At 40.6% G+C, this 17684-nt stretch overlaps 1 protein-coding gene across 16 annotated transcripts in view; it reads right to left on the reverse strand.

Annotated features, from left to right (window-relative positions):
• The window catches only part of RFX3 (regulatory factor X3), a 320548-nt gene that overhangs the window by 122795 nt on the left and 180069 nt on the right, over nucleotides 1-17684 (reverse strand). The gene's annotated exons all lie outside the window — the stretch shown is intronic.

Consider the following 17684-nt stretch of genomic DNA (forward strand, 5'->3'; position numbering starts at 1 on the left):
CACTTGTGACCAAATCCAAATACCAAGCTAAAAGGCTCCCGTCTGTCCTTATCTTTTTTGACCTACGTGATGTATGACACCGTTAGCCACTCCATGTTGCCCTTCCCCTCCTCTTTCTGTTCTGCTTAAACTTATTTGATGGATTTGTTTTTCGTTTTCCATTGCAAATACCTGCATTTTAACTTTTTTTAAAAAAAAAATAATTATAAGCTCATAGGAAGCTTCAAAAATAGTACAGAAAGGTACAACATATTTTTATATAAAAAATTTCAAACGATGCCAAGGGATATAGAGTAAAAAAATAAAATGCTCAGTTCTTTTGCCATTCTCTACAAGCCCACACCCTGGAGCTGGCCACTCCTGACGGTCTGGTGTGTAGGTTTTCAGAAACCTCCTGTGGTTGTATTAAGTCCCCTCTGGCTCAGCCTCTCTTGCCTCTTAAGTCCCATGGCTTTTTTTTTTTCACACTTTTCGTGTTTTTTTTACCACTACCTCAAGAACCTTTTAGAATCTCCATTATTCTGGCACCTTAAATACTGGTATTTTCTGAGGTTTCTATCTTTAACTCTTATTCTTTTCCTTATTTTTACTTAGATCACATATATTCATCATGTACTATGATCATAAATAAATACATGCTCATTGTAAACACTCTTAGATAAGTTGAGTATCTCCAATCTTTATTTCCTGCTTATATTTGCAGCATTTTAAATCTTTGCTTCTAACAGTCAGCTGGTTATCTCTGTTAGGAAACCCTATGACATATGGGAAGCCCCATATGTAAAATTCGACACACGACTGAAAAGAAATCCCTCATTCCTCTTTCTCCTTCTCCTCCATGCCCTGACTCAGAGGAGGCCAGCACCCCCACCCTCACCTCTGGAAATTATTGCCAACTTCTCTCTTTCTCTGACTGACATGAATTACTAAGTCCTGTTAATTTTACCTGCTAAATATTTCCCCAGTCCACTCCCTCCTTTCTACTCTCACACTAACTGCCTTGACTCATAATGTTTTCTTTTATAATTGCCTCCTAGTTGGTTTTCCTTTAATCGGGCTCCTCCCAATCTACCTTCAACGTTGCTCCCCAGGGGAATTTTTCTAAAATGCAAACAGGAAAATAAAACTTTTCTTGAAAACTTTGTCATGATTCTCCCTTGCCTTCAGAACCAAGTTAAAAATCTTTGTCCTGCTTTACAAGACCTTTCAGGGGCTGATGCCTGGAGAGCCTCCAGGCTTGGGGCTAGCCATGCCCTCAAATGCGTCCTTTACTCCACCATGCTGGCCTGCCCGCTGGTCTCCCCAAAGCACCATGCTTACTAGTCTCCCTGCCTTACTGCGTGTGGTTTGCTCTGCCTGGAAGGCCTTTACACGTTTCATCAACCCCCTTCCTTTGTCTGCTAATCATCCTTCAACTTATAGCTCAAGCACCATCTTAGAATTATTTTCTACATCCTTGTCTCCATAACCACTCCTTGTGAGGCTGTTTGGCTTTATTCTCTCTACTTTCCTAACACCGCGTGCATACCTGAAACACAGCACTCAATTCACATATTGTCAATTTTCTCAAGTCTTTGTACTCCTGTTGAACTATGCTTTGGTTCCATGTGTACCCTTGCTTGCTTCAAGTAGAGGACTTGAACTTACTGATGAAGAGCTGAGACTACACCTTAACATCAAGAAAACAAAAATCCTCACAACTGAACCAATAAGCAACATGAGAGAAAAGTTTGAAGTTGTCAAGGATTTCATTTTACTGGGATCCACAATCAATCCACAATCAATGCCCATGGGGGCAGCAGTCAAGAAATGAAAAGACGTATTGCATCAGGCAAATATGCTGCAAAAAACCTTTTTAAAGTGATAAAAAGCAAAGATGTCACTTTAAGAAGGACTAAGGTGCACCTGACCCAAATCATCGTGTTTTTAATTGCCTTATATGGATGGGAAAGCTGGACAATGAATATAGAAGACCGAAGAATAATTGATGCCTCGGAATTATGGTGTTGTCAAAGAATATTGAGTACACAATGGACTGCCATAAGAACAAACAAATTTGTCTTAGGAAAAGTACAGCATATGCCCCTTTGAAACAAAGATGGTAACGCTTGGTCTCATTAACTTTGGACATGTTATCTGGAGGGAACAGTCCCTGGAGAAGGACATCATGCTTGGTAAAGTAGAGGGTCAGTGAAAAAGAGGAATATCCTCAATGATATGGACTGACACAGTGGCTGCAACAATGGGCTCAAGCAGAACAACAATTGTGAGGATGACACAGGATTGGGCAGTATTCCGTTGTTATACACACAGTTGCTATGAGTCAGAACCAACTCAACAGCACCTAACAACAACAGCTAATATTTACTGGCCATTCACTATGTGTCGTAGTTATTTAGTGCTGCTATAACAAAAATACCACAAGTGGATGGCTTTATATTCTATCATGGTTTAGACAGCTAGAAGTCTGAATTCAGGGAGCCAGCTCCAAGAGAAGGCTTTCTCTCCCTGTCAGCCCTGGAGGAAGGTCCTTGTCATTAATCTTCCCCCGGTCTAGAAGCTTCTCAGTGCAGGGACCCTGAGTCCAAAGGATGCACTCTGCTCCTGGCTCTGCTATCTTGGCAGTAGAAGGTCCCTCAACTCTCTGCTTGATTCTCTATTTTATATCTCAAAAGAGATTGGCTCAAAATACAGCCTAATTCCGTAGATGGGTGCTGCCTTATTAACATACCTGCCTCTAATCCTGCCTCATTAACATCGTAGAGGTTAGGATTTATAACACACAGGAAAACCACATCAGATCACAACATGGCAGCCGATTACACAATACTGGGCATCATGGCCTAGCCAAGCTGACACACAATTTGGGGGTACACAATTCAATCCATAACACTATGCAACAGGCACTATTCTCAGTCTTTCCAGGTAGAAACTGGTTTAATCTTCATCAGAACTCTAAAAGGTAGGTACTGTTTTAATTCCTATTTCACAATAAGGTAAAAAATTAAGGTACAGATAGGTTAAGTAGCTTGTCAAAGCACACAGCTGGTAAATCATGGATTTCGAATCGGAACTTAGCCCATGCTCTCAAGCATTATGTTACATAAAAAGAACTTGACTTCTATAGGTCCTGTTTATGTATGTCAGTAATAAATGTGAATGACTACTGGGGAAGAGTCCTCACAGGTGGCATGGGGCCACATGAACTCTCTGTTACTCTTTGGGGTCTCCTTACAGCATAGCTGACTGTCTCCTATCAACATGCTACTCTCCTCTCTTACCCAGAACTAGATCTGCAGAAGCAGGACTTGAACTGGTAAAGAGGAGGAGACAGAGGAGGCAGGGTCATCTTGGGCGATACCTCCCAACACACACTTGGGTTTTACAGGTTCCATGACCACTAAGGCTGCTACCTCCACCATAAAAGCAGCATGCTAAGGGCTTTAAATAACCCAGTCTTTGGGGCATGGCCCCTTTATATAAATAGTTCTCAGAGAATGACTGCAAACATACCCATCACCCACCCAAAACCTACTGTTGTCGAGTTGGTTCTGACTCATAGTGACCCCACGGCGGGGGCGGGGGGTTCCAAGGCTGTAAATCTCCACAGAAGCAGACTGCCACATCTTTCTCCCACGGAGCCACTGGTGGTTTCAAACCACTGACCTTTTGGATAGTAGTCCAGTGTTGTATCCAGTGTGCCACCAGGGCTTCTTATATACATTGCAGGTACATAAAATATAGCCCTCAAGCCAATATGAAACTGGTAGCAAAAAGCTACCATATCCATCTAGCTGCACATGATTCATGAGCTAGAAACTTATCAAAGAAGAGCAGAAGGAAGGATATTCTAAGTTCTGAAATTCCATGTGTTGCCTTGGCACCTTTGAGCCACACAGGGCCCTGCAGGCTTAGCCACAAGTTCCCCTGCTCTCATTGATATGCTCTCCACCCAGAGGGAAAGCTTCCCAGCCCAGCTAGTTCCCTTATTGGCCAGACCAGCTGCACCACACCCACTCCTCAATTTACAGGTTTCATTTCCCTTCCAGCCCATGAAATTATTCAAACAAGTCAAGTATATCCTTCTGGGGGAATCAAGGGTCACCCGTGCCCAGGCAGTGATTAGAACAGGGAGGAAGCTACCAGAGTATGCTTGATTCCAAAACCATCCCCATAACTCAACATGTCCCCTGGGGCTGTAGAGAAGGCTTAGTTACTACATAAATGCACACTGCGGTGAAGATTGACAATTTCTAGGGAAAAAACACACGCACAATTATACTAAGAAATTTAAGTGTCATGAGTTGTCTCGCTACTGCAAATAGACACTTGCAATGATAAACAGAAGAGACTTTTAAACATTGGCTTGGGTAACAGGCAGACCATAATATCCTTAGCCACTGTTCTTTACAGGTGAGAAGGCGTATGTAAACCCATTTGAGAAGTCCTGTCTGGAGCCAGCAGCATATCCATGCACAGGGATCTCCCAGAAACCTTTTCCAAGTTTGTGAATCAAAATGCTCTAAGCTCCTGAGTAAATGCCAAAAAAATTATAAAAAGAAGCACCAACAGCAAAAACAAACAGCTCCTTACTAGGTACTAGAAATCAGGATTCTTTGATTCTGATAGATAAGCTTGTCTTTCATATTGCATAATGAACACATCCTTCATAAGAGTCACTGCTTGCATGCTGTTTCCCACAGAAATATCTAAAACATATGTTTTAGAAAATTACTCAATTTTTGGCATATCCGATTGAAAGCAGCTAACAGTTTCCGGACTGCACATTCCCGAAACAGCTCAATTCCCAAGCAATTCTGTGCACATTTAAAAGATGCCGCTGTGTTCATTTGGTCTCTTCTGTATTGATTTCCATTGTCTAAGTTGTGGAAAAAAATACATCATATTATTTCTATAGAAGGGAAATAGTTCCCTGCTTCTGCATTATGCATGTGGTGCGGAACGTAAACACATAGATACGCTCATACTTGCACATAGAAGCTTCTTCACAGCAAACTCTATTATAAGGTTCTATATAAATGTCAAGACTCAGATCCACTGAATTCAGGAAATTAGTACTGCCTGCATCCCAGCATACCTCAGTATCTGCCCCAGCTAAGCATGACCCTGAATGTTCCCTGCTTACTTATTCACTGGGATGATTACGTCCATTTACCTTAGTTATAACTAGTTTTCTGTTTTCTTCAGCTTCAGGTGTCTTATCCACAGTCCAGATATATAATGTCTCTAAATTGTATGTTTCGTGCTTTAAGCAGGTTTTGAGTATCCTCCACCAATAAGCTAGTCAACTGTAATATCAAACAATGGTATGAAAGTGGTAAGGAAATAAAATAGCCGGCAACTTTCACAGCATAAAATTTATTATGAAGATAGAATGAATCTTCAATGGTCATCATTATACTATCTTATATTAGGTCCCAGGTTTTATAATTTTCAGGACACTCTGTAAACATTTCTTTTAACTAATAGCTGTTGTTGTTAGGTGTAGTTGAGTCGATTCCTACTCATAGCGACCTTATGTACAACAGAATGAAACACTGCCTGGTCCTGCGCCATCCTCATCATCATTGCTATGTCTGAGCCCATTGCTGCAGCCACTGTGTCAATCCATCTTATTGAGGGTCTTCCATTGAGGGTCTTCCTCTTTTTCAATGACCTTCTACTTTACCAAGCATGATGTCCTTCCTTCTCCAGGGACTGGTCCCTCCTGATAATATGTCCAAAGTTCATGAGACTATCCTTGCTTCTAAGAGGCATTCTGGCTGTACTTCTTCTAAGACAGACTTGTTCATTTTTTTGGCAGTCCATGGTATATTCAGTACTCTTTGCCAACACCGTAATTCAAAGACATCAATTCTTCTTTGGTCTTCCTTACTCATTGTCCAGCTTTTGCATGTGTTATGAGGTGACTGAAAACACCATGGCATGGGTCAGGCTTACCTTTGTCCTCAAAGTGACATCTTTGCTTCTGAACAATTTAAAGAGGTCTTTTGCAGCAGATTTGCTCAGTGCAATATGCTGTTTGATTTCCCTTGTTTCCAAAGATGTTTATTGTGGATCTAAGTAAAATGAAATCCTTGATGACATCAATCTTTTCTCTATTTACATCATGTTGTTTATTGGCCCAGTTGTAAGGATTTTTGTTTTCTTTATTTAGAGGTGTAATCCCTACTGAAGGCTGTGTTCTTTGATCTTCAGCAGTAAGTGCTTCAAGTCCTCCTCGTTTCCAGCAAGCAGGGTTGTGATATCTGCATAATACAGGCTGTCAATGAGTCTTCTCCAATCCTGATGCCTCATCCTCCTTCATATAGTCCAATTTCTCTCATTTTTTGCTCAGCATACAGATTGAATAAATATGGTAAAAAGAAACAACCTGAAGCACATCCTTCTTGATTTTAAACCATGCAGTGCCCTTTATTCTGTTCAAATGACTGCCTCTTGGTCTATGTACAGGTTCCTCATGAGCACAGTCAACTGTTCTGGAATTCCCAATCTTCGCAATGTTATCCACAGTTTGTTATGATCCATGCAGTCAAATGCTTTTGCACAGTCAACAGAACACAGGTAAACATCTTTCTGTGATTCTGTGCTTTCAGCCAAGAAATAATTACTAAACATCTACTCTGCACCTAGGATACAAGGAACAAAACAGACGTGATCTCTACCATTAAGGGTTAGTTATAAAAAATAAGAAAAGAAGTAAGAGAGTGATAAGTTTTCTTAAATGCTACAAAAGGGGAAAAAAAAAAATACAACCTTAAGGCGGAAGAAATGGGAGGAGGCCACATTAGATGAATGGTCACGGAATGGTGCCCCCAAGGGAGAGAGATTAAGGTGGAAACGAAATGACAAGGAGTCAGCCCTGTGGAACACTGGGAGAGGAACGCATTAGGAAGAGAGTCCAGCATGTGCAAAAGCCTCTTCACAGGAGAGATGCTGATTTGTAGAAGGAAATGAGAAGTCTGGAGTGGCTGTTTCTAACACATGAGAAGGGTATCAGAAAAACATAAGGTTAAAGGAGTAGGTAAAAAATGAACATGCAGGGTGATGGGAACAAATATTTTTAAAGTCCTGAGTCATGACCCAGTAGACAGCCATAAAACCGATTTTAATGGGTCACAACAGTGTTTGAAAAATAAAAAAACAACAGGCAAGGCTCAACTGGACTAGATTGGGTTGGACAACCTCAGAGCATACTGCACCCAGTAAGGATAAGAATTATTTCTATCATATACAGAGCTGATACCTGGTATTTATATTTACATATTTACCTGAGTATAAAATGTATGTCTCGCTTTCAGATTGTGAGTGGTAGTCAAAAAAGCTTGGAAGCCACTATTATGGGCTAAACCAAGACCAAACCCATTGCTGTCGAGTCGATTCCAACTCATAGCGACCCTATGTACAACTGAACAAAATACTGCCCAGTCCTGTGCCATCCTCACGATCTATGGTTGAGCCCGTTGTTGCAGCCACTGTGTCAATCTATCTCTTTGAGAGTCTTCTTTTTCTCTGACCCTCTACTTTACCAAGCATGATGTCCTTCTCTATGGACTGCATTAAAGGCTACTCTTCATTTAATTCATTCAACAAATATAGACTGAGTACCTACCATATGCTACTGTTTTGGATGTGAGAAATAGAAAGGGGGGAAAACAAGCAAGGTTCCTGTCCACATGAAGCTTACATACTATTAGGGGGAGAATACAAATGACAAGTAAGTGAAAACAGACAGACAAGAAAATGATAGATAGCCTAAGTTCTGTGCATGAAATGTGGCCAATGTCAGAAAATAGTATGAAAACCCTATTTTAGGTGGTCAGGAAAGGCATCTCCAAAGAGGCAGCATTGAACTTGAGACCTGAAGAATGACAAGTAAACAAATGTGAAGATACATGGGGAAAGCCAACAGATACAAAGTGCAACCATCCCAATAGAAACAGTTGGAGTGCAGATATAAGTAAACACAGAAATTGGATTCTGGAGCTCAGGCCATAGAAAAAATATTGGCCAGATAATAAGACTGAGGAGGTACCAATAAGGTAGGAAGAAAACAGGAAAATACAGAGACAGTGAAACCAAAAGAAGCTAGTGATGTGAGTACAGAGGGGTTAGCTGATTGACTGCTAGAAGGTACATAAATTTAATCTAGAAGAACGTCTATTATTAGATTAAGCAAGTGGAGGTCATCAATGATAACAATGAAAAGAACAACTTCACTGTAACGTGAGAAAGGAAGCCATTCTGAATATATGGTCAATCCCGACAGGCTTCAGTGAGAAGAGGAACATAAAAAGAAGACCCCTGTTACAGATGACTCTAGTCCAGGCAGGCAGGTATTATGTCCCAGACTCAAAAATCGGGCAGGTAGCTGAACTGACGCAGTCTGGGGCCTTAGAGCAACGCTGGGAGGCAAGTCTATTGGTCTGACGGCTTCTGAGGGTGAGACTAAGATTTATTTCTGCCATTCTCTCTAGAACCTTCTGGTCAGTAAGAAGTTCACCCTTTTTGAACTAGACCTAGACTTTATATAGCTGGGGGATTAAACTCAGACCCTAAAAGACTTTAGTCTTTTTTTTTTTTTAAGCACAATAGTGTGATTCCCAGCCTTTTAAAAACCCCCAATAAAGACTTACCATGCTAGCTTCTAAATATTCATTTCAGCAGAGAAGATATTATCAGGCTTTACTTTTGTGGTTATTTTATAAACAGTAACCATACTAAAGGTAAATATACTTTTTCAGACAATACAAATTCCCCATGTTCTTCCCCCATCATTACCGCCCTTCCAATCCTGAACGCTGTGCTTCAGGAGAGATCTTGAAATGTTCTTTTTGACCATGAATGCAATGCTATTCCTCTTCGATTTGTTATTCCTGTTATAATAGACCATATGATTGTCCAATGCAAATGGCCAATACTGGCCCATTTCAGCCCACTAATGCCTAGGATATTGATGTTTATGCGTTCCATTTCATTTTCGACGGTTTCCAATTTTCTGAGATTCATACTTCGTGCATTCCACGTTAATGGATGTTTGCACCTATTTCTTCTCATTTTGAGTCATGCCACATCAGCAAATGAAGGTCCCGAAAGCTTGACTCCATCCATGTCATTAAGGTCGACTCTACCTTGAAGAGGCAGCTCTTCCCCAGTTGTCTTTTGAGTGCCTTCCTACCTTAGGGACTCATCTTCCAGCACTATATCAGACAATGTTCCACTGCTATTCATAAGGTTTTCACTGGCTAATCCTTTTTGGAAGTAAACTGCTGGGTCCTTCTTCCTATTCTGACTTAACCTAGAAGCTCAGCTGAAACTTGTTCACTATGGGTGACCCTGCTGGCATCTGAATACCAGTGGCATGATTTCCAGCATCACAGCAAGACTCAAGTCCCCACGGTATGACAAACTGACTATCCTGAAATACAACTCTGTCAGTGATAGGATAATATCCATACACCTACAAGGAAGACCAGTCAATACAATTATTATTCAAATTTACGTACTTACCACAAGGCAAAAGATGAAGAAATTGAAGATTTTTATCAACTTCTGCAGCCTGAAATTGATTGAACATGCAATCAGGATGCATTGACAATTACTGGTGATTGGAACATGAAAGCTGGAAGCAATGAAATAGGATTGGTTGGAAAATACAGCCTTGGTGATGAAAATGATGCCATAGAGTCCATGATAGAATTTTTACAAGACCAACAACTTCTTCATTGCAAATACCTTTTTTCACCAACATAGATGGTGACTATATACATGGACCTCACCAGATAGAATACACAGGAATCAAATCTACTACATCTGTGGAAAGAGATGATGGAAAAGCTCAATATCATCTGTCAGAACAAGGCCAGGGGCCAACTGTGGAAAAGACCACCAATTGCTCATATGCAAGTCCAAGTTGAAACCGAAGAAAATTAAAACAAGTCCATGAGAGCCAAAGTATGACCTTGAGTATATCCCACCTTAATTTAGAGACCATCTCGAGAATAGATTGGATGTGTTGAACACTAATGACCGAAGATCAGAACAGTTATGGAATGACATCAAGGACATCACACGTGAAGAAAGCAAGAGGTCATTAAAAAGACAGGAAAGAAAGAAAAGACCAAAATGGATGTCAAAAGAGACTCTGAAACTTCCTCTTAAACGTCCAGTAGCTAAAGCAAAAGGAAGAAATGATGAAGTAAAAGAACTGAACCGAAGATTTCAAAGGGCAGCTCCAGAAGACAAAGTATTATAATGACATGACATGTGCAAAGAGCTGGAGATAGAAAACCAAAAGGGAAGAACACATCCAGAATTTCTCAAGCTGAAAGAAGTGCAGAAAAATTCAAGCCTCAAGTTACAATAGTGAAGGATTCTATAGGGAAAATATTAAACAACTCAGGAAGCATGAAAAGAAGCTGGAAGGAATACACAGAGTCATTTGTATGAAAAAGAACTGGTTGACATTCAACCATTTGGTAGCATATGATCAGGAACCGGTGGTACTAAAGGAAGTCCAAGCTGCACTGAAAGCACTGGCAAAAAACAAGGCTCCAGGAACTGACAGGATATCAGCGGAGATGCTTCCACAAATGGATGCAGCACTGGAGTGCTCACCGGTCTATGCCAAGGCATTTGGAAGACAGCTATCTGGCCAACTGGCTGGAAGAGATCCATATTTATGCCTATTCCCAAGAAAGGTGATCCAACTGAATGCAGAAATTATCGAACAATATCATTGATATCACACACAAATTAAATTTTGCTGAGGATCATTCAAAAGCAGCTGCAGCAGTGTATCAACGGGGACTGCCAGAAATTCAAACCTGATTCAGAAGAGGTTGCGGAACCAGGGATATCATTGCTGCTGTCAGATGGAGCCTGGCTGAAAGCAGAGAATATCAGAAAGATGTTTACCTGTGTTTCACTGACTATGCAAAGGCATTCGACTGTGTAGATCATAACAAACCGTGGATAACATTGCAAAGAATGGGAATTCCAGAAGACTTAATTGTGCTCACGGGGAACCTGTACACAGATGAAGAGGCAGTCCTTCAAACAGAACAAGGGGATACTGCGTGGTTTGAAGTCTCGAAAGGTGTGCATCAGGGTTGTTCCACCATACCTATTCAATCTGAATGCTGAGCAAATAATCCAAGAAGCTAGACTCTATGAAGAAGAATGGAGCATCAAGTTTGGAGGAAGATGCATTTACAACGTGCGTCATGCAGATGACAGAATCTTGCTTGCTGAAAGTGAAGAGGACTTCAAGCACTTACTGATGAAGATCAAAGGGCACAGCCTTCAGTATGGATTACACCTCAACATAAAGAAAACCAAAATCCTCACAACAGGACCAATAAGCAACATCATGATTAATGGAGAAAAGATTGAAGTTGTAAAGAATTTCATTTTACTTGGATCCACAATAAACATCTTTGGAAGCAGCAGTCAAGAAATCAAACAATGTACTGCATTGGGCAAATCTGCTGTAAAGGACCTCTTTAAAGTGTTAAAAAGCAAAGATGTCACTTTAAGGACTAAGGTGTACTTGACCCCACCCAGGGTGTTTTCAATCGCCTCATATGCATGCAAAAACTGGATAAGGAATAAGGAAGGCTGAAGAAGAATTGATGCCTTTTAGTTGTGGTACTGGCTAAGAATACTGAATATACCATGGACTGCCAAAAAAACAAATCTGTTTTGGAAGAACTACAACCAGAAAGCTCCTTAGAAGCAAGGATGGCGAGACTATGCCTCACATATTTTTAAAATGTTACCAGGAGGGATCAGTCCCTGGAGAAGTACATCATACTTGGTAGAGTAGAGGGTCAGGAAAAAAGAGGAAGACCCTTAATGAGATGGACTGACAAAGCGGCACAACGATGGGCTCAAGCATAAGAACAATTGTAAGGATGGCACAGCACCAGGCAGTGTTTCATTTTGTTGTAAGTATGGTCGCTATGAGTCGGAACCACTGGACAGGACCTAACAACAACAACAACGCACTGAACGTGACTTAATAATTAAGTAATGCCTTTAACTATAAATTCCCATTTTATAGATTAGGAAGCCCAGGGGCAAGGAAGTTATTTGTCTGAAGTTATGCAAATAGTCAACGAAAGAAATGATACTTAAACATAGGTCTCTGAAGTTCATTTAAAAAAAATTAATAACACAATTTGGTTCTAAACCTAAAAAACTTTATGTGGATTTCTTCCATTTCCTCCCATTATAAAAAGTGCAATTGAGGGGAAGGGGAGAAAACAAAATTGTCTGTGCTCTTTCAAGGATTATCAGGTAGAACTATCCTGGATGTCAATCTACTGGATATGAAAATATTACAGAGCAAATTACCCTTAATGTGGCATCATTTAATTCTACTAATGGACAAAATGGGTTAAAATAAAAAGGTATATAGTCAGGGCAGTCAAATAACGATTCTGTTGAAAGCTATTTAACTGTAAGAGCCAAAGCTGGAAAATTACTCAGTATGGACTTTTCTATACACTTTATGAATATCCAAAGAACACTGTACATTTACAAAATCAACGTAACTATAAAGTATAAGATGGACTAAAAAACATGAAAAGGGATTCCTCTGAATAACAAAAGACTCTTAACCTTTAAGTCATCAGCCAAAAAAAAAAAAAAAAATTAAACCACAAGTTTAACCATTATCTAAAATGATAATAGCATTATGTATAAAATTTATTAAAAAAAATTTTTTTGTAACTAGCCAATCCTTCCCCCCAGATTCCCCAAACAACTCCAAATCCCAAGACCATTACCTATGATCACTGGAAAGAACTATGTGTTGAGGGTCAGTAGATGTGAACTCCAGAAACTAAGTGGGTGAGCCAGTTATTGTACCTCTGGACCTCAGTTTACTCTTCTGACAAGTGAAGGGAGTAGAATAAATAGTCTCCATGGGATTCCTAACTCTGATACTCTGAGAAGCCATATTTGAAAGTCTTCCTTTTCTGGAGAGATTGTTTTCTGTGATTAAAAAAATGAGCCCTTATCTAATTATAGAGAGACCTCCGTGCTCTTTTCTACAAAAGGGTAGTTCTCTGTCCAAGAGGACTTCCAGTGTAACCAGCCATACACACACTTGCTGAAATCCAAATGGCAAGTGAATTCCCAAACCAGATTCTATAGCAATTTGAGTGTGTCGACCAGTAAAAGCATAAAAGAAAGCATCCTTTCCATCTCCATTACAGAAATCTCATACAACCATTTCATCTAAGCAGAAAGCACCTGAGACATAATACACCAAAACCCACTGCCGTCGAGTCGATTCCGACTCCTAGCGACCCTATAGCTATGAGACATACTAGTGAAGTCTAATTCCACCTGCAAATACTGAAAATTACTACTTCACTTAAAGAGGAAAAGCATAAAGAGCACTGCTTTTAAGGTTCTTATTAACCATTTTAAAAACGTATAGAAAAAAATAATTGGATGGCTTCAGAAAATGTGTATGGTTTCTCAAGAGATGACTATTTAAAAAAATGCGAGTCCTGTCCACATGCTGATGGATTTGGAATAAATCCACTCAATGACAACACACTGATGTACCATCCATCAAAGTGCACCATGGGATGTTATTAGACAATGTTCAGATAGAAGGGTTCTGTGGCTCCATTTTGAAAATACTGGGTTTCTTAACTACCAGACTTCTCAGAGCCTTTAAAAGGCCAATGGAACCTGAGGGCGCATGAATCCAGTACGTTTAGACACAGAACGCTTACAAAACGAATGCTGTGTGAAACACACTTCGGGAAATACTTTATTGGAGTTAATGAGAAATTTACAATCTACTCAAAAGGTCAGATTATGAGAAGGTTTCCTGCTGCTCAACTGTATTACAACAGAGCCCCGTGCAATGCTCACTTCCGCATTTTAAAACACTGACTACCCCTAAGCAGTGAACAAGACTAAAGAGTGGCTGATGGAGGAAAATCCTGGTATATAAAAAAAATATTTCTTTATTTGGCCATAATGTGGTACGTTGTCTTTACTTTCATTTTGACTAGTGTAATGGAGGAGACGATGACAGAGGTACGAGTCAAGAAAAAAGAACGGGAAAGGAAAAAATATCATTTAAGTTTTCCCATTTTTTAGCTATACAAAGACCTTGCGATTGGAATGGACTCTCTCTGTACGGTATGCAGTGTCTCCGGGCTTGTTCAACCACAGCGCCCAAAAGGATTATAGATCATAAATCTGAAGAAGCTACAGAAATGGGCAAGACCAGGACCCAGCCTTTGCCAAATTCTCTTCAGGAAAAGCGCTGCACTGAAATATTAGACAAATGGCGTAGGCTGGGTCCCTACAGAAGCAATGGTAGAATAAAGCAGCAGCAGAGCTGAAGTAAGTTACCTTCTCCCTCGAGGGAACAGCTATTCTACTCCATTGCCCAGCCCTGTCAAGGAGTCTCGATCGTTCGGTTGAAATACACGCTTGCTCACTCACTCACTCACTCACTCACACTTTTAAGCCTGTTAGGATGATAGTAATTGCCCATACTCACAGCAAGAACCAGCTAAACGCTTTGGTATCATCCAATTACAGTGATTACACACAGTCATAAGTGATGACACGTCTCTGTGAGAGTCATCATCACCTCGAGTGAGACCCCGTGCCATTATGGCCACATGGCATGGGGATGCTGGTGACAAGCGCATCACTGAATCAGCCCTTCCTAGGCATGCCCAGGCTGTAGGGACAGGTACTGGGTGCTTCAAAGTTCAAGATAAAAGTTCAGAGTCCCTGTCTTCTGGGAGAATCATTAGCAAAATGCATTTATTATCACACGGCGGTGGGACTTGGTGATCCAAGTCAGGGTTCCAACGCTAGGGGCTATTAGTTCAGCGTGGTGGAATGGTGGAAGAGTATGCAATACTTTTCCTTCACACACACAGAAGTATGACACATACGAAGAGGGAGAATAAAGGCCCTAAAATGAGCAGTCGATACAAAAATTGTTCATAGTCAAATGTGACCACTACAGAATTCCAGAAAGAGTGGAACAGGCTGAGCTGAAAAAAAAAAAGTCATATTTGAGAAATATATGCCCTGAAAGCTGTGTGAGCTGCCTTGTTTTTCTGGGTCTCTCAAGTTTTCCACTTTTGACAAGGTATGGCCTTAACACTTTTCTATCATTTATTTTAGTGGAAAGTATTTGAGTTTTTCTTCTCTGACAGGTCTCTGCCTTATACAGGCTCTGGATTTTGCAGGTTTTGCTGTATACATATTAGTAGCCTTCTAGCTACTGAAATTTTGAGTGTAATTCATGGCAGTACAATGACTTTTCTTTAGTAATACAAAGATGATGGTATGGAACCTTTAATCGCAAATTACAATTGAGGGTAATCAAAGTGTTCTAAAAATGCCTCTTCTCTCCCTTGACCAAGGGTGTACTTTCCTGAAATGGCCGGCTAGAGCTGGGAAGACAATCTGGGCCCACAGACCAGATCGAAGCTAATTGGACTTTGTGTCAAATGAACTCCTGACCTAGACCTCATTAGTCAAGATCTATCCAACTGAGACAACGGGCCACAGAAAATACATGCTGGCACTGGAGATTTACTTTGAATCCTTTCTGCACTTAAATGAGCCTATAACATAAAAGGGCCAACTTTAGAGATGCTGTTTCTCGAAGATTTTTTGAATGAATGGAATTTATTCAACTCATATTTACCTAGTATGTGGAAGACCTTAAGCTTAGTGATAGAGTAATTCAAAAATGTACAAGACAATATATAGACATCAGAATCACAGGCAGGAGAGAAAACTGTAAACAAATAACTATAGTACATAATATCACAGCAATAGCTAATGTTTACAGAGTGCTTAGTATCTCTCAGATACTCTGCAAAGTACTCTTGATCAGCTAATTATCCCCGTATCACAGATGTGCAAAGGGAGGCAGTGAGGTAACTTGCACAAAGTCACACTCCACTAAGTAGTCAGTATAGCCTAATCTCTCCACTCCACCTCAGACCACTACAAAACGATAAATGATTGTGATAGATATTGTAGGGTTAACTCTCCCAACAACCATTCCAGCTGTTCTTTTCCCTTATTGTCTTCCACCATATAGTCATGAAACCTATAAACTCACATTCCCAGATTCCCCTGTAGCTAGCCATTACTGTGCCCTACAATCCTTGCCAATGGGAGGAAAGCAAAACCCAGCTAGGAATTCCTGGGAAAGTCTGCTTCCTTATACATGTCATTGTTTTGTCAGGTGCCTTCAAGTCGGTTCCAACTTGTAGTGACCCTATATAACAGCTGGTGCTTAACCACTGCACCACCAGGGCTCCTTTCCTCTTATTCCTTCTGCCACCTTTGCCCTTCTCAATGCCTGGAATGCAGATAAGATGGCTGGAACTGAAGCATACATCTATGAGCATGCTAGCAAAGTATGACCCTATATCCTTGCGTTCCTAAAGCAATGTCAGACACAGACTAAGAGGAAGCACGGTTCTGTAGAGTTCTAGAAGCACGTTCCTTTTGTCTGATGGTGGCTTAGCAATGAGCTGGCTTGGCAGGTCAGAAATCAGCTCAGTGGAGGAACAGACTAATAGCAGAAGCTGAGCTCCAGAGGCAACCTCCTTTCTAGGAAGGCCATTTTTCCATATCACATAGCCAGCGAGACATTTCCTGCCCCAGCTCCCTAGAAATATACAGCACTTCATGGGGACACAGTCCTTCTACTACAGTGGTTTCCATGGTGCATCCAGTCCAGCTATGCCCCCTCAGCTATATGTCAGCCTGTAAGATCTTCTCACTAAGGCGTATCTTAGATTTGCACTATACAGAGCTAAAGATTTGCCCAATATGCTACCTCTAGAGTTCTTACTACTGACAAAAATAAAAGCCCTAATTTGCTTAAACCTCTATTTGTCACATTTTCTGGGATTATCAGCTGATAGAATTCTGTAATAAAAGTAAGAGAAATGCTGTGGAAGTAGACAGCAGAATGGTAACTCTGCTCTCCAATGGGGGTCTGGTATGGCTTTACCTAGGATGTTTTTGAACTAAGAGATCAAACTAGATGGGAGATGGTAGACACTTGAACAAAGGCAGGTTTTACAGTGACTTCACTCTGGGGTACCAGATGCAAGGATGAAATGACAACTGACAACTGGGTGACATGCAGTAGTGTCTAGAAACCCAGTGATTTTCCATGTAGCACAAAGGTTCACTGGCAGGAATCTCTTTTATTTGACATAAATGTCAACAGTAGTCTGTATGATGAAGATTCCAAAAGCAGGCTATAAGAGGCCCAGTTCCTACCCACAAGCAGTTTAAAAATATTCACAGTGTGTCTAAAATATGTAAAGAGTTGTACATTCACTTGAGTAACAGAAACTTACTGAGCCATTACTATGTGCCAGTCACCTCGGTACATGGAAGACAACAACCAAATAACAACAGTCCCCGTCCAGGGAGAGCTCTTCCTAGTAGGGGAAACAAAAACAAGCATTCATAGTACAAAAATAGAAGTAAAAGTGTGATGGTTAAGATTGTGTATTGACTTGGCTGGACCATGATTCTCAACAGTTTGGCAGTTATGATATAGTTTCGCAGTTGTATGATGCTTTGATCACTTCCGTGATGAAATGTGATATAATGTGATTACCTCCATGACG

This window comes from Loxodonta africana, chromosome 9, assembly GCF_030014295.1.
Source record: "Loxodonta africana isolate mLoxAfr1 chromosome 9, mLoxAfr1.hap2, whole genome shotgun sequence".
Lineage (NCBI taxonomy): Eukaryota > Metazoa > Chordata > Mammalia > Proboscidea > Elephantidae > Loxodonta > Loxodonta africana.